This window comes from Pleurodeles waltl, chromosome 3_1 (genome assembly GCF_031143425.1).
Source record: "Pleurodeles waltl isolate 20211129_DDA chromosome 3_1, aPleWal1.hap1.20221129, whole genome shotgun sequence".
NCBI classification, from domain to species: Eukaryota; Metazoa; Chordata; class Amphibia; order Caudata; family Salamandridae; genus Pleurodeles; species Pleurodeles waltl.
The window spans coordinates 522674492-522701220 of NC_090440.1; positions in this window are offsets into that span (position 1 = coordinate 522674492).

Here is a 26729-nt window from a genome sequence, read left to right on the forward strand (position 1 = left end):
TCAGCCGGATTACAGTACCACGCCAGATCCAGGACGGGGCTCCATGCCCATTGATGTATCCTGGGGAGTGCAAAGTCACAGTCTCTCAAGTCTCTACAGTGGGTGGGTTGCCCACTGAACAATCCTGGGGAGTGCAAAGCCACAGTCTCTCAAGTCTCTACAGTGGGTGGTTTGCCCACTGTACCATCCTGGGGAGTGCAAAGCCACAGTCTTTCAAGTCTCTACAGTGGGTGGCTTGCCCACTGTACCATCCTGGGGAGTGCAAAGCCACAGTCTCTCAAGTCTCTACAGTGGGTGGTTTGCCCACTGTACCATCCTGGGGAGTGCAAAGCCACAGTCTCTCAAGTCTCTACAGTGGGTGGTTTGCCCACTGTACCATCCTGGGGAGTGCAAAGCCACAGTCTCTCAAGTCTCTACAGTGGGTGGTTTGCCCACTGTACCATCCTGGGGAGTGCAAAGCCACAGTCTCTCAAGTCTCTACAGTGGGTGGCTTGCCCACTGTTCCATCCTGGGGAGTGCAAAGCCACAGTCTCTCAAGTGGATAACAGTCTCCACTGGTTATGGAGGGGGAATGGTGCCCACACTGCATTTAGCTCCCCGTGACGGTTCATGTACCATCACAGTCCCAGCTGTACATGGGATAATGATGCTTGATGTGGCGGTGTTCCCTTGTTCAGCTGTGCTTTGCCATGGCGGTCCCTGATCTGTTCAGCGGTTCTCTGCCCTGTTCAGCGGTGCTGTGCCCTGTTCAGCGGTCTTCACCATGGCGGTGACTCCCTTGTTCAGCGGTGCTTTGCCATGGCGATCCCTGATCTGTTCAGCGGTTCTCTGCCCTGTTCAGCGGTGCTGTGCCATGTTCAGCGGTTTTCACCATGGCGGTGATTCCCTTGTTCAGCGGTGCTTTGCCATGGCGGGCTCTGACCTGTGCATTGGTGTGTGGCATGACGGTCCCTCATTTTCCAGCGGGGCTGTGGCAGCCGGGGCCCTCCTGGGCACTGACTCCGGCGGTGGTCTCCTGACCAGTGACGATACTTGTGCCCTCCTGGGCAGTGACTCCGGTGGTGGTCTCCTGACCAGTGACGATACTTGTGCCCTCCTGGGCAGTGACTCTGGCGGTAGTCTCCTGACCAGTGACGATACTTGTGCCCTCCTGGGCAGTGACTCTGGTGGTGGTCTCCTGACCAGTGACGATACTTGTGCCTTCCTGGGCAATGACTCTGGCGGTGGTCTCCTGACCAGTGACGACGGTGCTGGTGGTGGCGTCCCGGCCGCCGGGGAGGATGGCGCCCTTCTCTGCCGTGCTGCTCTCACCAGACTGTGCAGACTTCCTCTGGCCCTTCACCACCTTTGGAGGAGTCACAGCTGACTCTGCAATCCTCCTGGGACCCTTGTGAGCAGTTTTGCCACCCGGAGTCTTCACCCTGTCCCGTCGGCCACTTTCCAACTTGAGATGCTTTACAGGGGGTGGACTGGCAGTGCCTTTGCTGCCTGCCCAGGTGGCCGGTGCACTCCACACACCTGTAACACGCACCACTGGTACTGGAGACTTTTTGGCTGAGGTGCTACTACGGGACTTATGAATTGGAGGGGTGGGGATGGGGGCAAAGAGGTCAACGTTGCTGAGGGACAGTTTATGACGAACACTGGGATGGGTCGCTGGAGGGGGTCTGGGAGTGGAGGTAGAGGAGGTGGTTGTAGGAGGTGTCACTTTAGGTGTTTTGGGTGCAGGTGCAGGTACTGGAGGCTGTCGTGAGGTGGATGGATGTTGGGTGTGTGGGTGCCCGCGTTTGTGTACTTTGGGAGGGGGCGTCACAGACACACTGGGAGAGGACACAGGGGACGTGTAAATGGGAGTGGGGGTGGTGAGTGCAGGTGAGCGGGGTGTGGTGCTGGGTGTTCTGGTGCGAGTCCTAGTGCCTGTAGATGTAGTGCATGCAGGTGAGAGTGTAGACGACACTGGGAGGGAGGAGGGAGACGATGAGGAGGGGGACACAGTGGAGGCAGTGGATGTTGCTGTGTGTGTATGTGTCTGATGCTTGTGTGAGTGCCTGTGGGATGTGTGGTGCCTATGTTTGCCTGAGCTACTTTTGTGTGTTGAGGTGTGTGCATGCTTGTCTGTTGGTGTGCTTGGGATAGGCTGGGGTACAGGGGCTTGGGTCTGGGTGGAGGAAGTTGGAGGGGGGAGGCTAGACACAGGGACAATGGCTGCCATCAGTGCTGAGGCCAAAGATTGCAGGGTTCGATGAAGGGCAGCCTGACCTGAATGAATGCCCTCCAGGAATGCATTACCGTGTTGCAACTCCCTTTCTACACCCTGGACGGCATTCACAATGGTAGACTGCCCAACAGTGAGTGACCTGAGGAGGTCAATGGCCTCCTCACTAAGGGCAGCAGGGGTGATAGGGGCAGGGCCTGAGGTGCCTGGGGCGAAGGTGATGCCCACCCTCCTGGGTGAGCGGACACGGGGCGAACGCTGAGGGGCTGCTGGGAGGGCGGTGCTGGTAGGGGAGGTGGCGGCTGTACCTGTAGAAGTGTGGGGCACAGATGGTGCCGCCACCACAAGGGAGCTCCCATTGGCGGTGGAGTCCGTGTCGCTGGTTGGTGATCCCGTCCCCGACGTGAAGCTCCCCTCGCCCTCCGTCCCACTGGTGCATCCTGAGTCCGTGGTGTGGCCCTCCATGGCAATGTGGGATGCAGCTCCCTCGTGCTCCGGTGCCACTGTACCTCCGCCTGATGATGCTGATGCACAAAAGAACAGGGAGAGCAGAAAAAGGGTGAGGGACGACAGAAGAAAGACAGGTTGAGTGCATGGCATACCGCTACCGTTGGCGGACAATACAGACACAGCAGACCCCTGCACTACGCCGTGCTCCTGGCCTCTACAGATGCAATTCCTGGGATATGGCCTACATGGCTATGGTGGACATCTGCACACATGGATGCCACAGGGGCATGTATACCTGTACTTGGCACTCTACTGCGGTGGGGTGGAGTGCCACATGGCCTGCATTACGGAGGGGCCTAGCCTATGGAAGTCGCCCTGGCCTAGGGAAACCCACAGCCCTCCTCCCCCACCCAGACCCCTCAACTGCGCGCAAAGTCCCCAGAATGATTGTGTACTCACCCCCTTGTGTCTGCTGTGATGCCCTCAAGCACCCATCCAACTCAGGGTAGGCCACCGCCAGGATCCGGAACATCAGGGGGGTCATGGGGCGACGGGCACCCCTCCCACGTTGGGAGGCCATCCCCAGCTGAGCCTCCGCCGTCTTCTTGCTCCAGCGGCGAATGTCCTCCCATCTTTTCCGGCAGTGGGTGCCCCGTCTCTGGTGGACCCCCAGGGTCCGGACGTCCTTGGCGATGGCACGCCAAATGTCCTTCTTCTGGTGGGCGCTGACCTACATGACATGCACAGGGGAAGAAGAGAAGTCATTAGCAAGAGCACCGTCGAAGTGAGTGGCCCCCATCCCTGCCCTTGCCATGTGGCACATGCATTCATAGTCCTTCATGTTCACTGCACTCTGCCCCCTTCCCTCTTACAACCAGCCCTGTCCACCCAGGCATAGCCCATACAACGTGCTCCCTGTGTACTTACCTGTTGGTCTGGAGGACCGTAGAGTAGCGTGTACTGGGGGAGGACCACGTCCACGAGCTTCTCCAACTCCTGAGCAGTGAAGGCAGGGGCCCTTTCCCCAGACGCAGCAGCCATTGTCTCTTCCAGACCGAGGACACAGCAGCACTTGCAGTGTAGGTCCTCTCCTGTCGAAGATCAGGTATCAAGTGATTGAACAGAGAGAAAATGGCGGTCACGTCCGCGGCGGTGCGTATCATCACCGCCGGCACACTTCATCATTGGCTCCTGGGACCCATAGGGTCCAATGTTAACAGATGCAGCATTGCGCCGCGGTCTACGACCGCCTACCGCGACTGTGTACAACGCCAGCGCAGTTACCTCACATCCCACTGTCCCAGTTTAGAGGTCAGGCAGCCGCCATTTCAGGGGTCCACATGGCTTAATTTGCAACTGCGTCACTCATACCTGGGCCTACACTCGACACACATGCAGGAAGAATTTTTGTCTTTGGTGTCGTGTTCTGTGTATCTGTGGATACATACCTGGGATTTTGTTGACTCTGTGGTCGCTGTTGTCCTTCCTAGGCACCGTCAGCTTGGACATTTGAGAAGATGGCGGAATCCTCCGGTGTACCGACCGCTGGTGGACCTGTTGACAATGGAGGAGCGACATTCAATCATCACCTACAGGTTTGACCGTGCCACTATCCAGGAACTATGTACCCAGTTGGAGCCAGACCTGATGTCACCAATCCGCCATCCCACAGGAATCCCCCCTGACGTGCAGGTGCTATCAGTGCTCCATTTCCTTGCAAGTGGGTCTTTTTAGACAACAGTGGCCATGGCATCAGGGATGTCCCAGCCTATGTTTTCCAACATGTTGTCCAGAGTGTTGTCTGCCCTGCTGAAACACGTAAGGAGCTACATCGTTTTCCCTCAGGTGGAGGATTTGCCAACAGTGAAAGGTGACTTCTATGCCCTTGGACATATCCCCAACATCATAGGTGCTATTGATGGCACCCATGTAGCTCTGGTCCCCCCCACAGGAGTGAACAGGTGTACAGGAACAGGAAGAGTTATCATTCCATGAATGTACAGATGGTATGTTTGGCAGACCAGTACATCTCGCAGGTAAATGCTATGTTCCCTGGCTCAGTGCATGACGCCTACATCCTGCGCAATAGCAGCATCCCTTATATGATGGGTCAACTCCAGAGGCACCGGGTGTGGCTATTGGGGGACTCTGGTTACCCCAACCTGTCCTGGCTATTGACCCCAGTGAGGAATCCCAGGACCAGGGCAGAGGAACGCTACAATGACGCCCATGGGCAGACTAGGAGGGTGATCGAACGCACCTTCGGCCTCCTGAAGGCCAGTTTCAGGTGACTGCATATGACAGGTGGTTCCCTATTCTACTCACCAAAGAAGGTGTGCCAGATCATCATCACCTGCTCGATGCTTCACAATCTTGCTTTGCGACGCCAGGTGCCTTTTCTGTAGGAGGATGGTCCAGATGGCGGTGTTGTGGCAGCTGTGGAGCCTGTGGACAGTGATGAGGAGGACGCTGAGGAAGAAGACATAGACAACAGGGAGTCAGTCATACGGCAATATTTCCAGTGACACACAGGTGAGAACAGTTTTCTTTTTACCATTACATTCACTTTCACACTTCTACCTCTATCCTGTCTGTCAGTTCATAGCAGTATTTGGTCACTGAGCTGTACCTTTCCATTACGGTTTCTCAGGTGTGGTTAGCAACGTGTGTCATCTGCTTGCATCCTTCAAGGACTTGTGATGTGTGACATAGGTATGTTGGCTATAAAATTGGAAAGCATGTTGACACTGTCATTGATTATACATATTTACCAAATCACAGACTGACTCCAGATTGTTTTGTGGTTCAAGGGTGTTTATTCCAGTGCTAAAAAATGGAGGGGGGTAGTGATATGGTGATGGGGGACGGTGGAGGAATGTCCATGGCAGAGTCCAGTCCATTAGTCGCACAGGTGCACTGCCCATATGGGGGAGATGGGGCAGTTCCAATGGGGACAGGGTAACAAAGTGAGACAGTGGGAGGACAATCAGGGTGGTCTCATTTCCTGGTGGGGGTCTTGCCATCTTGCTCTGTCCTGTTCCTGGATCTCAGGGACCGCTTGCGGGGTTGTTGTCCGTCTGCAGGGGGTGGGGTGCAGGTGTGGTGGTCCTGTGGTGGGGTGTCCTGTCCACTAGCGCTGGCGGAGGTGGTGGGCAGTTCATCGTCCATGCTAGTGTCAGGGGCCCCTTGGAGTGCCACGGTGTCCCTCATGGTCTTCTGTATGTCCTTCAGCACCCCTACGATGGTGCCCAGGGCAGAGCTGATGGTTCTGAGCTCCTCCCTGAACCCCAAATACAGTTCGTCCTGCAGGCGCTGGGTCTCCTGAAACTTGGCCAGTACCGTGGCCATCGTCTCCTGGGAGTGGTGGTATGCTCCCCTGATGGAAGAGAGGGCCTCGTGGAGAGTGGGTTCCCTTGGCCTGTCCGCCCCCTGTCGCACAGCAGCCCTCCCAGTTCCCCTGTGTTCCTGTGCCTCCGTCCCCTGGACCGTGTGCCCACTACCACTGCCCCCAGGTCCCTGTTGTTGTTGGGGTGGTGGGTTATCCTGGGTTCCCTGTAGTGGTGGACACACCGCTGATTGACGTGTCCTGGGTACGGAGGTATGGGCCCGCTGGGTGGGTGCTGTGCTGGTGTTACCAGAGGGTGGAAGTTTATTGTTGGGCTGTGCCTGTGCAAGGGGAACCGACTGTCCCGAGGCCCACGATGGTCCGGGCTGGTCATCAGGGTCCAGTAGGGCAGAGCTGCTGTCGTCACTGTGGGCCTCTTCTGTGGGTGGAGTGGAGATGTCTGGACCCTCCGGTGTGGTGACGTTCCATAGTGGTCCTGCAGGGATATAAGAGCATGATTAGTGCATGTGTGTGAGTAATGGTGTGCAATGGGTGGGTGTTTGTGTACCCCAGTGCAAGCATTCCTGTGTGTGGGTTTGTGTGATGATGGTTAGGGGGTTGTTATGGGTATGTGCAGTGAGCATGCTTTGGTGAGGGCTGACCATGCTTTGTTTTTGCATGCAGGGCTTGGTGTTGGGATGGGTGGTTTGTGTTATGAGTACATTATTGAGGAGTTGTAGTGATAGGGGAGGGGGTGAGGGTGGGCGTGTGTGATAGCATGCAGGTAGGGTGGGGGATATAATAGTTGAGATTTAACTTACCAGTGTCCATTCCTCCACCGACTCCTCCGAGGCCCTCTGGATGCATGATGGTCAAGACTTGCTCAAGACTTGCTCCTCCCATGTTGTTAGTTGTGGGGGAGGAGGTGGGGGTCCGCCGCCAGTCCGCTGTACCGCGATGTTGTGCCTGGATACCACTGAACGCACCTTCCCCCGTAGGTCATTCCACCTCTTCCTGATGTCCTCCCGATTTCCTGTGTTGCTCACTTGAAATTCGAAAGTTCTGGGACATAATACGTGCCCTGAACTGAAGGGAGCAAGCAAAGAAAATAAGTCAGATCTCTTCTAGAGGGCTTCTCCCCCTGAGGAAAGATTGGATTGAATGAGGTGAAATAGTGCACTTTAAAGCACAAATGTGACATACATTTGCTGAAATGTCATAGGCGCTGAAAGGGCACTCATTAAATATTTAAATTCTTTCATGGTGTGCCAAACCAGTGAAACCTGATGTTGCTTAGGAGCTGACCCCATTTTTTGCAAAATGGGCTATAGGTGCCCCTATATATCAAAATCACATCCATTGTGATGGGACCAGTATTTTGCCACTGGCACCCCCTTATACCAAAATGACATAAACTATTCCATTGTCAGAATTTTGCAAATTTTGCTATCCATATACCATAGTTACTCTCATGTCAGAAATTACCTCAATATTTTTTCATGGTTGCCACCCTCCCCTAAGCGAGGTTGCCCACTTTTATGCCAATAATTACCTCCAATGTGCTACTACTAGCATTTTGCCACTGGTATCCACATACCAAGAATTTCCTCATTTATGCCAGTATTTTCCCATGGGTGCCCGGTATGCCATGAATTACCTAAAGATAATGCCAGTGTTTTACCATTAGGGCCCTTTATGCCAGGAATTATCCACAGTGTGCCAGTGCCAGTATATTGTCACAGGTGTCTGTTATGCTAAGAACTGACTCAAGTATGCCAGTGCCAGTATTTTGCCCTAGTATGTCAGGGCCATTGACAAACTCACAAGCATTACATTACATTCTCACTCGTAATTGATTACACATGCAGACACACATGCTCACTCACACATACACACCCTCTTTCTCACCTAAACACCTTCTCACCCTCAATCATGCACACAATATACATTTAAAACCACTTTTACTTACCACAGCTGTCACCAAAGGGATCCTTCCAGTAAAGTGTGTTACATTTTCTTAAACTAATTGTGAGTCGTAGAATATTATTCAGTATTACTATATTGAAAAATGGACAAAAAATAAGGAAAGCAAAACCACCTCTGTGTTTTTGGCACAATTCTGCCATTGTGGCCTAGACTTGCAAAGCTAGTGCCAGGAGTTGCAAGGTCTCTACCAGGGTTCGCAGCTGTGACCTCTGGTGACCACTAAATGAAACACGAGTGATTGAGTTTGCTTGTTGTTGCTGATAGAGTGGAACAATGTGTGGGTATAACCAGGCCCACTGAAATTATGCAACAGAGGAGGACTAAATTATGCAGCAGGGTAGACTAAATTATGCAGCCACAAAACACAAATTATGCAGAATAATGCTGTACATTGCTTCAATATGACAATATTTTGTTATTTTTACACGTTAACACTGTAGACAAAGGTTTCACCTCATTAGTACTATTTTAAGCCACTCAAATACAGCAATAAGTAACTGAAAAGTGACTAGTCAGCCTTTGTGAAAGGCATTTTTTTTGCTGTAAAACGACATTGAGTTATAGTATCCTTTTGATCCGTTCGATTAGAAACATTTTTTTTGTTAAACCCTGCAGATTATGCAGCAGATGATGGATAATGTAACATATGCATAGTTATGTAGAAAACACTACAGCCACAAAATCACATAATTGCAGTGACCTTGGGTACAGCCTTTATGTTCCCATTCACAAGGACTCAACAGAGATGTCTATGGCGGAGTGAGATCCACAATGTGTCTACAACATATCTGTGACTGAAAAAGTCATCCATGTTTGCATCCTGTATCAATCTCAAATTGCCAGTGATACCACTACAAGATATGACATAGTATTGGCATTAATAGAATGTCTGTTCACACAAACTAGTCTTCTCTAAGAGCCAGGTGGGTCAAGTTTGTTCCTAAACACTACATGGATTTCCTACATGTAAAAGCAAGAGAGTTCCAGTCAGTATAAGGTAAAACCAACCGGGGCCACCTCCCTTTATCTCCTTGAGTCCCCATAACTCAGTTGTTATTGATCTAATTTAAATATGTTCCAACCCTTCCAGGGTGTTTGATGGACCTACAGTTACTATGCATTTCAGGAACTCGCAGTAAAATAGATCTTCTGCCTTTAACAGTAAAGCTCACAAGTATATACATAAGCACCACAGTAGAAATACATACAGTACCTCAGCAGAAATGGATCATATTCGGTCCAGCTAAGTCTATGATTTAAAAATACCAGTTCTCACAGGTATTTTGGGAGGTCAAACCATATATTGGCTAAGATGAATCGAATTGTAAGGTTTTTTTGGAGGTCAAGTTCTCAAAAGGGCATGATGTAGATTGAGCGAAAATATGACATGGCACACAATATAGAAGTGCACATGGTGCCTTTAAAGGTATTTGTACAAAATATAACATTTTTAATATTGGGAAATCAGAAAATTGTTGTACCTATATCGTGATTCAGAGAATATAATTTACAGGAAAATCATAGATAAGAATATTGTTTTCAAGAGTTCATTTTAATGTCATTGTTAAATATATTGTGGTTAAAAATATAATTATATGTATTTTTTTAACGTAATACGTTATTAATATTTCTTATGTTGCAATGTTTAATATGTTTATTAATTTAGTAGTTATGCTTTTCATAGGAGGTTCTGCAATTTTTTATTTGAGCATAGATTAACAAAAATGTGGTTTATAAAAAATAATTTGTGCTATTTTTTCTATGTACTTATTTTTAGTAGTGATAGTAATGGGGTGTTAGTTTTATATGGGAAGGAAAAGGAGACATTTTCAAAGTATGTTTTTCAAATATTTAAGTCTTCTTTTCAAAAATTAGGTTTTCATTTTACAGATGTTAATGTTTTATTTTTTGTGTGAAGTTGTATTGTTGCCATATTTATTAATTTGTAAGTATACTATAAATAATATTATTTTTTAATTTCTTAAAATAGTATATACAAATATTCAATTTTGTAAAATGTTTTTAACATTATTTTTTAATGCTCATGTATTGATATTATTTTCAATTAATGTATTGATTAATTATTTTATTTTTTACTTTGTGTTTGATGTTATTTTTTTCATTTTTTGTATACATTTAATTAAACTGAAAAATATTAAATAATTTGAAATTATGTATAAATATTTTATTTTTGTTTAAGTGTATTTATGCATTTTTATTTACAGCAAGGACAATTATTGTAAATCAAATTAAACAAAATTTGAAAAGCAACATTTTGATGCAAATTGTTTTCTATTGTGAATATTATTATTTTAAATATGCTTCATATGTAACAGTTTTTATTGTGTTTAGTCTTTGTAAATTAAAATACAGATTTGTATTTATTGTAGATTTGAGTGGTTGTAGGAAATGCAGCATTTTTATTGTCAAAAGATTTCCAAAAAATGGTTTAGATTGAGGTGAGAATACTAAATTGGATGCCTTAATTGTCCATCAACTTCCCCAAAATGGCTTAAATTTGAGTGCAAATTATAAATGAGATCACTTTAATGTCTTCCCCAAAATAGTGGAAATTGGAATTGTACATGTAACCTCTTTAATGGCCAACACCTTCCTCCAAAACAGCTTAGGTTGGAGTGGGACTAGTAAAATAGACTCCTTTAATGCCCATCACCTTCCCCAAAATAGCTTACAATGGAGAGAGATTAGTAAATATGACATCTTTAATATCCAGCGCCTTTCAAAAAAACCTTAGGTTGGAGTGGAAATAGTGAATGTGACACCTTTAGAGTGGGAATAATAAATCAGACCCCTTTGCTGTTTAATGGCCTGATTACAGGTCTGGTGGTCCTAGGACCGCCAGCCTCGCGGTGTTCGGCCGGATCGATGCGGCTGTCTGTCTGCCACATAACGAGGTTGGCAAGCCGACCTGCCAATCTATCACCGTCCTCGCCACGATCTCTGATCCCAACGAGCTGATGGCCGTGTAGGTAGTATTCAGCCAGGGCCCTGCTGATTACAACTTGTTCTCTGCCAGTCTTTTCACGGTGGTTCCACCGCCAGGAAAAGGCTGGTGGAGAACAAGTGCAGGGGACCAAAAGGGGCACATTGCATGGGCAGTGCAGGGGTACCGCCTGCTCAGCACCCTTGAAAAGCGCTCTGTCTACTGTGCAGACAATGTGCATTTCAAGGGTGCTGGTGTCCCCTGCATGCAGCAGCATTTCCACCGGCTCTATTGTGAGCCGGCAGCAATGCTGCCACTTCTTTCCCACAAGACTCAACAGCAGAAACTTTGGTTTCCGCAGGTCAGCCCAGTGGGAAAGTTATAATGGGGCCAGCGACTTCCTCGTCGGGAGTTTGGCGCATGGATGTTTCTATCCACCAAACTCATAATCAGCCCCTAAGATCTTCCCAAAATGCCTTAGCTTATAGTGAAAATTGTACATATCGACCTTTTAATGTATAGTGTCTTCCCCAAAATACATTATATTGTAGTATGTAGGTAACATATTAGTGTTACTCTTAGTGGCAGTTGTTTTGTAAAGAAGTATACAGGTAAATTACTGTATTGTTATGTCTATTGACTTTTCACATGGTTTGTAGTGTTTTATGCATTAACATATTTCTTTTAAAATAATTGCAACACATAGATTCAGCTACTTTAGTTTCTAGACAGGTTTATTTAAATAAAACAAATCAATACATTTACTGATATTTTTCTGTATTCCCATACATTTACATATTGCCATACATTTATATTTTTATTTTAATATTTACAAACATGTTCTAATGTAATTTTACACAACACATGGTGTTTAGATGCTCTTTTGTACTTTTAGACTTTTTAAACATTGTTTAACAAAAACATCCTTATTTCAAAGCTAATAGATGAACATTTTGCAAACAACATAACTAGAGTTCATAAATATATACAGTTATACTATTGATAATTTTATTCTATCGTTCATTTTAATAACGTTTACCAATAACTTTGTATTTGTTACAATATTTAACATTTAGAAACATTTGTATTCATTTTTATTATATAGCTTTTATATTTATAATAATTATTTTTATTTACTTACCCAAGTTTCTTCCTGGTGGTCACAAATGCTGGTGTACAGGTAAGTTGAGACCACTTTTAAACTAATGTTTAGGTTTTTGGCGGTATGAGCGATGTGGGTAGGTGCAGTTAAGTGTAGAGTAGTGTGTTATTTTGTAGTTGTGTACTTTGATGTTAGGTGTTTTGGTTTTATGTAGTGCAGTGCAGTAGGCTTTAGTATAATGTGTGTAGCTTACTTACTTTTATTAGTTCATTTTGTTATCTGAATAATGTTTCTAAAGCATTATGATATTGTTTCTATTGTTTTTGGGGTTTTTGTTATGCGATGGTGGGTATACCGTGTTTTGTATATTTCTTAGTCAGAATAGAACATTTCCTTTATTTTTGAATGAGTTTTTTTTTAATGAATTTTTTATTTTTTATTTTTTACTAAGGTTAATTTTTAATCTCCTTTTTTGTGATTCTGGGAGTGTTCTTATCCATTTAATGTATTCAGGATTTTATTGCTGCCATGGACTATAGATTTGTTCTGTTGATATATCTGTTGGACTTTTAATTTTGCATTTTATTTGAGCTATCATTTGATAATTTTTGCAGATTCATTTTTTGTGAACTGGAGTAGAATCATGGTCATCAGCTACAAACCCGTAATGTGAGTTTATGTTTTAAATGTTTGTGAGTAATGTTTGCTGCTCTCTAAGTTATTTATTGTTAAATTATTTTAAATAAAATGTTGTATTTTGAATGTATTTGTTATGAAATGCTTGTTCGTTTGCATTTTTCTACATTTTGTATTAATGTGTTTATGACATATATTTATTAAATTAAATTAAATTATTTTTATTTATCAGTCTAATTATATTTTGTATTTTTATTTTTAATGCATACTGATTTATGGAGGTAATTTAACTAATATTTATAAATAAATATTTTTTTTGTGTACATAAATCACTGTTGCATTTTGGTGTTAAATAGATTGTTAGGTAGTTTATAATGTTTTTGCTATGCTTTCTAGGTAGGGTACTCCTTTGTAATTTATAAAGATTTTTATTTTGCATTGTAGCATTTTGTACATTTCTTTAGACATTTTGGGTTTAATTTGTGTTACAGATTGTTCTATTCTAAGATCTTTTGATATTGGGTAGGGTGGTTTTGGCTTAATGTGGCTTGGAAGGCATTGTACCGTTCCTTCCATAGCATGCTGAATTTGGCTTCTTCAGTGATAGTGCTGTCATATACATTTCAGCATACTTCTTGGAACTTGGGTTAGCATTTGTGGCCAGCAAATCTGCCAACCCAAATGTCTTCAAAATAGTTAATCAATTTAGTTTCTGTTTGTGTGCTTGGTTGTAGGTGGATTCTATTGAGTTGTTGTGGGTGTTAGCTAATTCTGTGTCTGGTACATATGCTAGGACTATTAATTTATTTATTTCTAAAGAGATTTGGCTGTTTGTTGCATATTCTACACTTAGGGCCTGATTACGAGTTTGGTGGTCAGACCGCCAGACTCCCATGTTGACAGTCCTAAAAAGAACACCACACCAATGGTCCCGGACTGCTGTATTATTGGATATTCAGGCAGGACTGCCATCCGCCAAGCAAAAAAGGCAGACCGCCAGCGGTGCAGCAGCTTGTAAATAGGTGACCCGACCTCCAGCATCATCAGTGCCACTGCCAACCACTGAACCTGTTACAATCACACAGTCGCCCTGGTGGTCTCCTCATGGCAGTCAGCCAATTGCAGTCGGACACCACTGTCCGCGTCCACCAAAGTAACAGACAAGTGCACATTGTATGAATTAAAAAACAACACAGCTAATGCATATTGGCCAAGTGGACACACCTGCAAAACACACTATAAAACACACCCCTCCACAGACCACAATCTTTTGCATTTCCACTGCAAGACAGACCACACATCATGTCATCCATTTTTTGTTATAAAACTTCCCTTTTTTCCACCTTCACATTTTCCACCCTTCATACACATTGGGCCTCATTATGATTTTGGTTGTCTTTGCAAGGCTGCCGCGGTGGCAGCCGCCAAAATACCGCCATGTTGGCAGTAGTCTGACCTCTGTATTAAGAGTCACATTGTGACGCCTGCCAAAAAACAGCCGAAATTCCGAAACCACCAGGACACTGGAGGATGGAAACGAGGCGGTCCCACCACCGGCACCGCCAGCCCGACACAATTCCACACATTATGATCCACAAATCACCACAGTGGTTCTTCCATGGCGGAAAACCATTGGCGATCCGAAACGTGGCAGTCACCACTCACTTCTGTTAGAACACATCACCACATTGGATAGTTTGAATACCCCACACCTGACACACATGCACACACCAAACACACCTACTCACAGCAGCATATAATACACCCCTACACAACCCATAATCCATACACCGAAAAGCCAAAATAATAAGATTTAGCTCTTGTACACCATAGGCATACATACACATTTCACTCAGCACACACCCTACATCAGAACAACTATCACAATACACACATCACTAGCACAGATAAACTGCTACAAACGTCTCCAACTCACATCGCAGCACCCACACCACACCAATTACCCAACACTGCACCCTTACATTCACAACACCCTCAAACACCGTCTACACAACCATGTCCCCACAAGAACACCAATGTTTCACTGATGGCTATTTGAGGGTCATGGTGGATGAAATTGTAAGAGTAGAGCCACATCTGTTCGGAGCACAGGTCCCACAAACATCTATTGCCAGGAAAATGGAGTTGTGGCAAAGGATAGTCAACGAGGTTGATTCTGTAGGCAGTCATCCTCACACAAAGGAGGACATCAGAAAGAGGTGAAATGACCTACAGGGGAAGGTGTGTTCCATGGCATCCATGCACCAGCTAGCCGTACAGCAGGCTGGTGGTGGGCCCCCATCTCCTCCCCCTACCTTTACATCATGGGAGGAGAAGGTCTTGGACGTACTGCACCCAGAGGGCCTCACAGTCATACTGAGGGACTGGGGTCTGGTAACTACCCACAATGTTTATGTCACACCAATGTCTTGTGCTGCATGCTTCCACACCCAGTCACACCCAATTTAACTATTTAAGCCACTACACCTCTCACCAAATCAACTAATACCCCTCTCTGGCATGCCACCTCTCCACTGACCCCAACTGCCCTCACAGCCCTTGGAAATGGCACGTGAACTACAGGCTAATCGTATCACTACAACTTCCAGAATGCACTAACCCATCATTGTGAAAACCTGGAATGTGCAAAACACATCACATGTAATGCATGTACAACCCAATTACTAGCTGTACCATCTAGATTGTTCCAGGGATGACCAGTACATGGCAATGACAGCAATACAGTGGCTCACTCACAATAGCAATCAAAGCAAAACACAGCTACAGCTGTGTGACCATTCCTACTGGTCACAGATATCCAAAACCTGGTTTGGAAAGGAAGATGGCTGAGTCAATGCACATGCACAACATCTAGATACAGGACAATTTCCCTTGCATACCTACATACTGTATTCCCACCAGAATACCTTTGTGCAGCTTTGATGTGTAACATCTAGCAAGCTTGACTATTCACTAGGTAACAGAGGTGAACAGTCATGTCAATAATCAAATAAACAGATGCCATCTGCGGTGCAATCTGTACCATCCTAGTATAACTAATCCAAACATGGAGCATGGAAATCTAGTCACAGAGTTGTATGTAAAATGAGGGTATGCTGTGCAGGATCTGTCAATGTCATTGCAGGAAATCATGTTAGGCCACTGTCTGCATCTCACACAAATGCAACTAAACACAATTTATACTGAACTCCGTGTCTCACTCCCTCCACAGGTAACCTTGCCATTGCCACCATGGAGAGGATACCTGAGACTGTCAGTCTTCCTCAGGATGAAGGCCCCAGTAAGGACAACAGCTTTGGATGTCTGGACACTGACGAACAACCTTGCCCATCCGGGACACCTGGTCAGTCAATGACTCTCAGCCTTGCCCTGTCCACAGCAACTCCTAGCAACCCTGTTGCATCAACATCACAGGCAATCATTTGCTCCCAAACCTGTGACCCAAGGGCAGTGTCTTCTATCTTGTGCCCCCTAGTACAGGTACCTGAGTCTCCTGTTGTGACCACAGACAATGATGGAACTGCAACCACTGGGAGTGGGCACCCTTTGCCAGGGGCACAGGCACATGGGGGTAGGGTGCTTAGGAAGGGTGCTGTGGGCCCGAGGATGGGGTCTCAAGGGGACATCACTGACCAGGAAACCATCTCCCAGGTTTTGGGAGCATACCAAAGTTCCCAGGACAGGATTGGCCAAATCATCACAATGTTGGGGGAAAATCAAGGGCTGCAGAGGGACCACCACCAGGACGTCACGCAGCAGTGGCAGGCACAAAATGCTCACATGGCACATTTGCAGGGGTGCTGAGGGACATCAATACCACCCTGATTAGTTTCTCAACACAACATCAGGCACCTTCCAGTAGCAATGTAACTTCTGCCCCTTTAATATCTGCAGCTGCTAGTGGAATGGAGGCCGTGCTAGGGGAACCTCATGCCTCAGACACCCCTCCATCTGTAGCTGAAGAACCTCCCTTGCAAACGTGGATGTCCACACAGACATCCAGCAGCAACAGATTCCAAGACCAAACCCACTGACAGGAAGTGAACCTCTCCTGATTACTCCACCTTGTGTGCCACAGATACACCCTGTTGACAGTTCTGAAACCTAACTCCATTTTCCCACATGGACACTGGAATTGTGATACCAACTGATGTAGCAGCTACCCTGATGAAATCATCCACCATGACTTCGCCCATCACTGTTATGTACTTATTTATCAGTATTATGGTTACAGTTTACTCTTTATATACACAGTAAAACACACTTAAACACAGGTACTGTGTAGATGTTATTTATAATCCATTTAAAATAGTAATGCATGCTTATATTTTGTGGTAATCCACCCCACCCCTGTTTCAAACAGACATTGTAATAGATATCAAATGGAGAAACCTTCAGCAGGAGACTCTTTACAACAAAAATGTCACAGGACAGATGTTAAACAGGTCGAAATCTAGGTGAATACAAATGTATAGTCAATATTGCAATCAACACATAAAGCATGACAGAGAGTACCTTCGGGATGTATGCAATTGTGTCATAGAATGGATAGACACAGGATACAGAAGTCAGGCTCTTGTTCATCTAGCTACACAGCAGGGCCACACTGATAGATCCCCTGTATCACCTGGTATATGCTCTTCACATACCCATTCCAGAGCTTCTAATTCACATATCCCATGGAACATACAGAGATCAGAACAGAGAAACCCAGTACTGAAAGCATATACTAACATTGGTCCCATACCTGCACGTTTGTCACTCACCTATGTCAGTCTACAGTGACATGCACCTTGGACTGCAAAGTCAGAACAAAATGAAAACTCGGTACAATGGTGATCACTATTTACTCCAACCTTAACACATGTGCCAGACACTCCTCCAGACACATGATACACCATTTGACATCCTCCATCCAAGAGGAGAAACCATTTACCACCTCAGTCTTACGATGGTTAAACCATTAACTTTACACCCCACTTACACTAAACTAATATCACCAGGTACCTGTCATGTACACCTCATGTCTGTCAGCAATTCCCAGCTGCTTCTGACACAGTATCCCTCAAGTTAAGGCTGCAGAGCAAAACAGAATGAAGGCAAGTCTGTGAGTGAAAGAGGATAGGACAGATCTGTGAATTCTGTACCAGAAGTGTCACCTAGAATCTGCTACAACATTATATGTGAATGCAGAACAATCTGGCCCTTACACAATACACACTTTCAGCCTGCATTCTCAACTCACTCATAGGCATTGGAGTTAATTACAATCCTACAGAAGAAGCAAGTAAGGAGGTGAGATGCCACAAATCTACATCTGGTTTCACACTAACATTTTTACAATAGGTCTAATTTACATACATGTATGTCAGTTGAAGTACTGATTGATGAGATCGGCCCTAGAGTCACCAGCTCCATCTTCCTATGGCTCTTCATCACTTGGCATATCAGCATTACCAGCCACAGCTTTAGCTGCCTTTCCCTTATCTGCCATCAATGGTATCTAAAGTCTCAGGGTTAGATTGTGGAGGATGCAGCACGCAACTATTATCTGACATACCTTGTTGGGCGAGTAGAGGAAGGCTCCTCCAGATAAGTCCAAGCACCTAAATCTTGCCTTTAGAAGCCCAAACGTTCGCTCAACTACACGCCTTGTCCTCCTGTGGACCTCATTGTAGCAGACTTCCCCTGGCATGGTTGGTAACCTCATTGGTGTCAAAAGCAAAGGACGGTTTGTATAGCCAGAGTCACCTGTGAACAAATTGTGAAAACAAGACAAACATGTATGTCTGACATGCTATAATGTGATGGCAATAGACATAAATCGCAAATACACAGTTCCGTGGTAACTTACCAACCAGTCAGGCCCTCTCTGTGTAGAGTCATGCCATTAGCAGCAGGAAATTGCTGTTTCTCATGATGAAGGAAACATACACAGATCCGGGATACTTGGCTGTGACTTTTGAGATGTACTGGTCTGCCAAACACACCACTTGAACGTTGATTGAATGGTAGTTTTTCCTGTTCCTATTCACCTGTTGATTTGCAATGGGAGGGACCAAGGCTACATCTAAGCCATCAATGGCCCCTACCACATGTGGAATGTGTCCCAGCTCATAAAAGTCTGTGTTCACATAGGCCAAATTCGCTCGGTGGGGAAACCTGATGTAGCTGTCCAGGTGTTAAACAATGCACACAGTACATCCTTCAAAACCAGACTGAACATGGGCTGACAGATCCCTGCTGTAAGAGCCACTGCATTCTGGAAGGACCCTGAGGCCAAGAAGTGTAGCACTGACAAAACTTGAATGATGAGAGGTGTGCTATAGGAATTGCAAATGGCAGGCATCAGATCTGGCGCCAACTGATCACATAGATCCATGATGGTATGACTACTGAACAATATGTCTGAATGACATGCCTTTCCTCCATTGTGTGCAGGTCGTCCAGTAGACGGTACACTGGTGGTTGCCTTACTCTCCTCATGGCAGGATAACTATGTGAAAAAAGTACAAATAGTATGAGAAATGCAGAATGCATACATCTATTACAGCTTTTTACATTCCTCACACCTAACAGCCGTCGAGGACGGCTACTACATCTGACATATACAGTACCACACATAGCTATGTATCCTACTTGACCCTCCTTGTTGCACATTGCCAAACGTAACAATAGGTTATAACTTTTGTAACTACTGTAACTGTCAATGTGTAAAAGACTTAGCACTTTTACATAAATCTCACATATTGTTGGACTTATTCATTTTATTCCAACAAATAGTAACATCTAAGTAGCTGTGAAGTATATTACGCAGATTTGGAAACAGCAGCATACATGAAATGTGCTCAAAATACTGTGCTGGACATGTGGAAGTGACCTAAGGTGGTCACAACCACGGTGTAGAGACATTGCTTCCTTTGGCAGAATAGGGTCAATGGCAATGTCCGCCAGCGGTCATGTACGTGGCGGCCGTGACCACCATCTTCTGCAGTACTGCTCACTTGTCTCCTGACACTGCTGCAAGCAAGACCTCCACTATCTGAGCTGCTGTGTACTGCCTCTGGAAGCTGCCATGCCACATCCTGCAGGTGATAGGGCCCCAGCCTTCACCCCAGAAGAGCTTGAAAAACTAGTGCAGGAGGTCCACCCCTGTATAGACAGCTATATGGCGCACCAGAGGAGCAGGTGAGTCCAATGTCATAGCAATGTGTGATAGGTGTTGTGTCAGACGGCGTACTTGTCAAGGTGTTGATGCATGCAGATGGTATATTGTAGAGGCGTGTGAGCAGAGAGGATGGTTATGTGTGCCACCTTGCTGCGACCGATGTGTATTGTCCACTCCTATTGGTATGGTGCATGTGGACATGACTTTCTACTTTTGTCTGTGTCATCCGTGCAGGTCAATGCCTATCAGAAGAAGGGGATTTAGTGTGCCATCGCAAAGCAAGTGCAGACCCTAGGGGTCCACAGCCGGCGGAACACTCATTATAGAAAGCGATGGGAGGACCTCAGACACTGGGCCCGGAAGACTGCTGACGCTCAGCTGGGGATGTCCTCCCAAAGAGGGAGGGGTGCCTGTCAGACTCTGATCCACCCCCCTAATTGCACGCAGTTTGATGGTGGCATACCCTGAGGTGGATGGGCACTTGGGGGCAGCACAGCAGCCACAAGGGGGTGAAAACTGACTGAATCCAGGTACTTTACTCTGCTAGTTTAGTGTATGCTGTCTCAGTATAGCAGCAGTGACCATGTAGTAGGTGCTACAGGTATGTTGACTAATAGGAATACACAGTACTCCATTTGCCATTGTAAAAAATGATGATCTTGCCTTTGGGTTGTACATGGAAACATGTTGATCATCTGTGCCCAGTGATATGTATGACTGCATATGGAGATGCACATGTGACTGAACCACGTGTTACTCTACCCAGTCATGTATATGTCAGTACGATGCAGTATTATCCTTCCAATAATCCTATTAGTGTTTCATGTCACTCTAAGGTGTTATACCACTTCCATTACAATGGATCTTCTCTATGTGAAAGATTGGGCCTCAACTATTAGTTACAGGACCTAGTTATCCAGTGTCCTGACACAGTTGTATACGTCATATGAGGCAGGCATCTCATTCAGGCAATTGGTATGGCCAATATAGTACTGTCCATATGTGATTTAAGGAGGTGTCCCCATAGTCAACTTAACATCATTCAATGGGGTATGTGGAGTTTGTAACAAATGGACATCCAACAATGGGGAACTCATTTTGTGTTTTAGCCCTTTACGTTTCTTGATATTATTATGATATGTGACAGATAAGTTGTGTCTCAATTTCTTTGTGGTAGATGAGGTAAGTGGCTAGGCAGTTTTACCCTTGGACAATGTGCTTTATCCATGCTAGATATGCCAATGCCATACCTATAAGAGTGCTGCATATGGTATAACATGCCTACACCATGTCTCAAAGGATACTTGTTGGCTGATACTGTATAGTGGGCTATTCATTGCTACACTTACTTTAGCTGATGTATCCAGTCTGAACAGCTTTTGGTCTTGGCTCACCTCTTTTGAGCCACATATAATAGTTTAGCTGTACTTCCATTTCACTATCACATGCTGTTGTTATGGAATAAGTAGTCAGCTACATAGCAGTAATGTAGGTGCATGTGTCATTCATGTGTGAATAGGTTTTCAGTGGGGTAAGTGTTTTGTCAGTATTTTTCTCATGGGTAGCACATGTCAGGTCAGCTGTAAGTGAAGTATGTGTACACATGTTGTCATGTTGTGGCTCTGATTCAGCATGTCAGGTGAAATGGTATGAACCCTCATAAAAAAGTGTGGGATCTCCATGGTTTGTTGTTGTAACTATGCTCTCTGTGATTGTCTGGTCTGTGGATGTATCATGGGTGCTAGGTAGCCCACAGTTCCAGTATATGGAGTCATGGTGTATTTTGCAATGTCTGTGCATAGTGGCTGCAGAAAATCCTGTCAGATTTGGTACATGTATTGACATTGCTGTTCTCCAGACATGGAATATCAAATTGAGATAGACACTGTATGGGACTGCCCCATGTTGTGTATTCATCAGTGTATGTTGCCATTGTGTCAGTTTTATGCACAAGGATCAGCTAGACATGTGATTGGAAGGCTAGGTGCCATCTCGTATGTGATGAGAAATGTCACTCCTTGCATGGAACATGACTTTTGGTGATGTACTAGGCAGGTGTGACTTTGACTGACTTGAAGGACAGTGATGTGCTGTATGGTGAGGCAATATGTGCTTTGGCTAAGCCATGATGAGAATACTGCCTTTGAGTTACAGGTGATTTGATGGAATGGTAAAGTAGTGTTCAAATACCTGGCTTATGATGTCAGTGGACATTTGAAAAATAGGGTGGTTTGAAGTATCATATTTGGACATGATGTGGTATCTGAGGGTTTTAAATTGTGACTTTCTTGCCAAGAGATGTATACTCACAGTTCTACATGTTGTAATGTGTGTATGTGAAGGATGTGATGACCCCCTCTCTCTCCCTCTCTCCCTTCTTCTTTCTCTCTGTGCATCAGCATTGGTAGGGGAAGGAAATGGGGCACAAGTTAGTGGGGATGCTGCCAGCCAAGGGACCCAGGGTGCAGAGACCACCGACAGCGAGAGACCCACTGGCCAGAGAGGAGAGTGCCATGGGTGGACAGGATCTACATCATCATCCTCAGAGTCCTCCTCCAGTGGACACTTCCTGGCGGTGGCGGACCCATCTGGGACCACCCCAGCACCACCATTGCCCACTACCCCCTTTCTACCACCGCTTCTCTGTAGCTCCCAATCCAGTTGGCCATGCCTGCTTACCCAAGAGGGTGGGTGTCTCCTTGGCCGTAGGCACCTATGCTCCGGCCAGCCCTGACGCCCTCAGTGAAGAGGCAATTGACACCCTGTAATTGATCTCTTTGTGTGAATCAACCATTGTGAATGCCATCCAGGGACTTGCAACTTAAGTGCAACAGAGTAATGCGTTCCTGGAGGGCATTCACAGTGCACTGGCTGGCCTACAGAGATCCTTTTCAGGCTCTGGCCTCCACAATGACAGCAGCCAGTCACCCTCGGTCTTCCCTCCCCCCTCCACCTTCCTCTTCCTAATCCCAAACCCCTCTTCCACCGACCCAGCCAAAGCACACAGACAGGCAAGCATGCATCCACCTCAACATCCAAGGGTAGCTCTGGCAAACACAAGCACCACAGGACACACCACCGGCATGCACACAAGCAACATCCACCTCCAGACACTTCAACAATCACAACCTGCCCTGATATTTCCACCACAACCAGCATCACAGAGACAGCACCAGACACACCTGCAGACACAACACCAACATTCACAGATCCACTACTCTACTCCTATCTTACCCATAGACATCACAAGAGCAGACCATCGGAAATCCACACCAGTCATCACAGACACCACAACCACAGACACGATTATGACTACATGCAGCTCATCCACAATACCTGCAGTCACCACCCCAACAGACAGTCACCCATCCACCACGGCATCACTCAGCACCTCCACCCCCCTTCCAAACCACATAAACACCCACACTCACCCACCCAACAGACACCCACCACCCACAAGCATACCTCACACACACGCACCCAAAACATCCACAACTACAACTTTTACAACCATTCCCTCTCCCTCCACACCCAAACCCTTCTGCTATGACTGTCCCGTATGACAAAGAAAGCTTTCCTCTCTGAGTTTTCCTTTTCCCTACTCCTCTCCCACCCTGTGATACCCCTAAATGTTCTGTTTCCCTCCCAAGTCTGGCCCTTTCACCTCAAAGACCTCCCCTGCACCCCCTAGTATCCATGCCCTTCCCCCACCAAGAAGTCAGTCCCTCCCGAGTACCCAAGCCCCCCCCAAAGCCTCGACTTAAGTCCCCCCTCCCAAACCTAAACCCAAAGGTCCCCCTCCCAATCCAAAGCCCAAACCCCTTTTACCTCCTCCCCAATTCCTGAGGTGCCTCTCTGCCCATTTGATGCCCCTCCCTGTGGAGGTTACATGGCAGTCAAGAGTCAAGTTGGGGGCACTAACATGTGCTTTGTGTGCATGTTGCACACACATTTGTTGGACTGGCCTCTGGCCTTGGACATTGATATTTCATTTATGATGATAATATATGTTAGGACCAACCTGTTATTGGTTTCTATGTCATATCTTTGTCCTGCATTTCTTTACTTAGGGCAGTTTTGGTCTTGGCTGACACTATTTGTATGTGAAAATTTGTTAGTCAGTGGTGGTTGTGCTACCTGGTTTGTTTGGGAAGCATGTGTGGTTGTGTGCATTGCATTTGCCCATGAGTGATGGGTGTGTTGTGTAATGGCCATATGTATGTTGTGGACATGTTGTTGTTCTGGTATTGTGTGGTGTTTGTGTTGCCATGTGTTTGTTGCAGTGCTGTGTGCCTTTGTGTGATTGGACTGTGTGCATGAGTGTGTGTTGAGAATGGTATGTCAGGTACGTTGTGAAGTATATTTGCGGGGTGTGTTGTGTAGTGCCTTCTTTGGATGTGTGGTTGTGTGTGTTCATTCCCTGGTGGTGGTACTGGGTGTTGTATGTATGATTTGTCAAGGGGTATTGTCTATTATGTATCCTTGGCAGTGTTTTGATAATGTAGCGATTGTGGTCTAGTTGTGTCGTTTGGTGGTGTTGTGTGTTGAGTGTGACTATGCCGGTGCTGTGTACCTGGGGTTGGTGTGTATTTTTGACGGGTGTGTGAATGTGTGTGTGTGTGATGGCTGTAGAGTGTGTACCATGTATGTGCGAGGTCTGTCGTGTAGTGCCTTTTTTGGATGTGTGGTTGTGTGTGTTCGTTCCCTGGTGGTGGTACTGGGTGTTGTATGTATGATTCTTCAAGGAGTATTGTCTATTGTGTATCCTTGACAATGTTTTGATGATGTAGCGATTGTGGTGTAGTTGTGTCGTTTGGTGGTGGTGTGTTTTTGTGTGTGACTATGCCGGTGCTGTGTATCTGGGGGTTGGTGTGTATTTTTGATGGGTGTGTGTGTGTGTGTGATGGCTGTAGGGTGTGTACCATGTATGTGCAGGTGTGCATGTTGCTGTGTGTGAGTGTGCGTGTAAGTGTGGTGTTACATGTGAGTGTTGCCCTCGCAACCTGCTCTTGATTTGCATGTTGTGTGTGCATATGTACTTTCACAATTTACAACAGTGACAGGTAAGTGTGTGTACTCATGGTTGCTATTGTTGTTGTCGGTGATGGTTCTGAAGTTGCTGGGCGAGCAGAGGGAGGATGTGTAGTTCTGGTTCCACGGTGGCTCCAGATGATAATGGCTCCCTGAAGGTGAGTGTCTCCTTTTATACAGTTGCTTTCCGCCTGGGTTTCCATGGTGGTGCGACTGCGGCAGAAACCTTGGCGATGTGCAACCTCATAATCTGTCTGGCGGAAACATAGGCCCTCATTCTGACCCTGGCGGTCTTTGACCGCCAGGGCGGAGGACCGCGGGAGCACCGCCGACAAGCCGGCGGTGCTTCAATGGGGATTCCGACCGCGGCGGTAAAGCCGCGGTCGGACCGGCACCACTGGCGGGGTCCCGCCAGTGTACCGCGGCCCCATTGAATCCTCCGCGGCGGCGCAGCTTGCTGCACCGCCGCGGGGATTCTGACCCCCCCTACCGCCATCCAGATCCCGGCGGTCGGACCGCCGAGATCCGGATGGCGGTAGGGGGGGTCGCGGGGCCCCTGGGGGCCCCTGCAGTGCCCATGCCACTGGCATGGGCATTGCAGGGGCCCCCGTAAGAGGGCCCCTACATGTATTTCACTGTCTGCTGCGCAGACAGTGAAATACGCGACGGGTGCAACTGCACCCGTCGCACAGCTTCCACTCCGCCGGCTCGATTCCGAGCCGGCTTCATCGTGGAAGCGTCTTTCCCGCTGGGCTGGCTGGCGGTCTGAACGAGACCGCCCGCCAGCCCAGCGGGAAAGTCAGAATTACCGCCGCGGTCTTTCGACCGCGGAACGGTAACCTGACGGCGGGACTTTGGCGGGCGGCCTCCGCCGCCCGCCAAGGTCAGAATGAGGGCCATAGTCTCCACCAACCTGCAGTTGGCTGCTGTCGTCTGTGGCGGCCTGACCGCAGTGGCGGTGCTGGTTTGGTTGTATTCTGTTGGAAGTACTGCCATAGTCATAATTTGGCAATCTTCTCCGCCAGCCTGTTTACGGTTTGACCGCCACTGCCACATGGCGGTCCTGGACCCGCCAAACTTGTAATGACCCCCTAGTCTATTTGTTCCTCATATTCACTTGTCTTGTTTAGTTAGTCACTGTCACCCCCTTGATTTGTCAGGCATGTCACAGTCCAAAAATCCACGTTTTTTTAGAGGATGAGTTGAGAGTCATGGTGGATGAAATCATTAGAGTAGAGCCACAATTCTTTGGAGCACAGGTCCAGCACACTCCTCTCAGTAGGAAAATGGAAATCTGGGACAGGATAGTCAACAGAGTGATTGCTGTAGGCACCACCCTACACACAAAGGAGGACATCGGGAAGAGGTGGATCGACCTGAGGGGCAAGGTTCGTTACCTGATCTCCAGGTACCAGCTGCAGGTCAAGAAGACTGGTGGTGGCCCTCCCAGGTCCCCCATTAATATTCTTTCCCTGAGAGGAGAAGGTCTTGGCCATCCTGAGGGCTTCACAGGAATACCCGGGGAAGTGGATTCTGGTAAGTCTCAACACAAAAACTGTCACAAAAATGCAATGTCCTGCATGCTCACAGCTCAGCTTTTGCCACTGTCTTGTTCATGTACTTAACCAACATTCAATACCCAGACTATCTGAATATTAACTCTGTCAATCTGTATTGCTGGACCCAACAGCACAGATACCAAGGCCATCACATGCCATATGTCCAAATGGTGCCTGTAAGCCTTACAGTATCAAAAAATCATCCCAGCACTCAAGGCATGTCTCAACATGTAAATGGATGCCCAAACCTAAATGCAGCTCGCATGCAGATATGTAATACCCAAAATGTGTC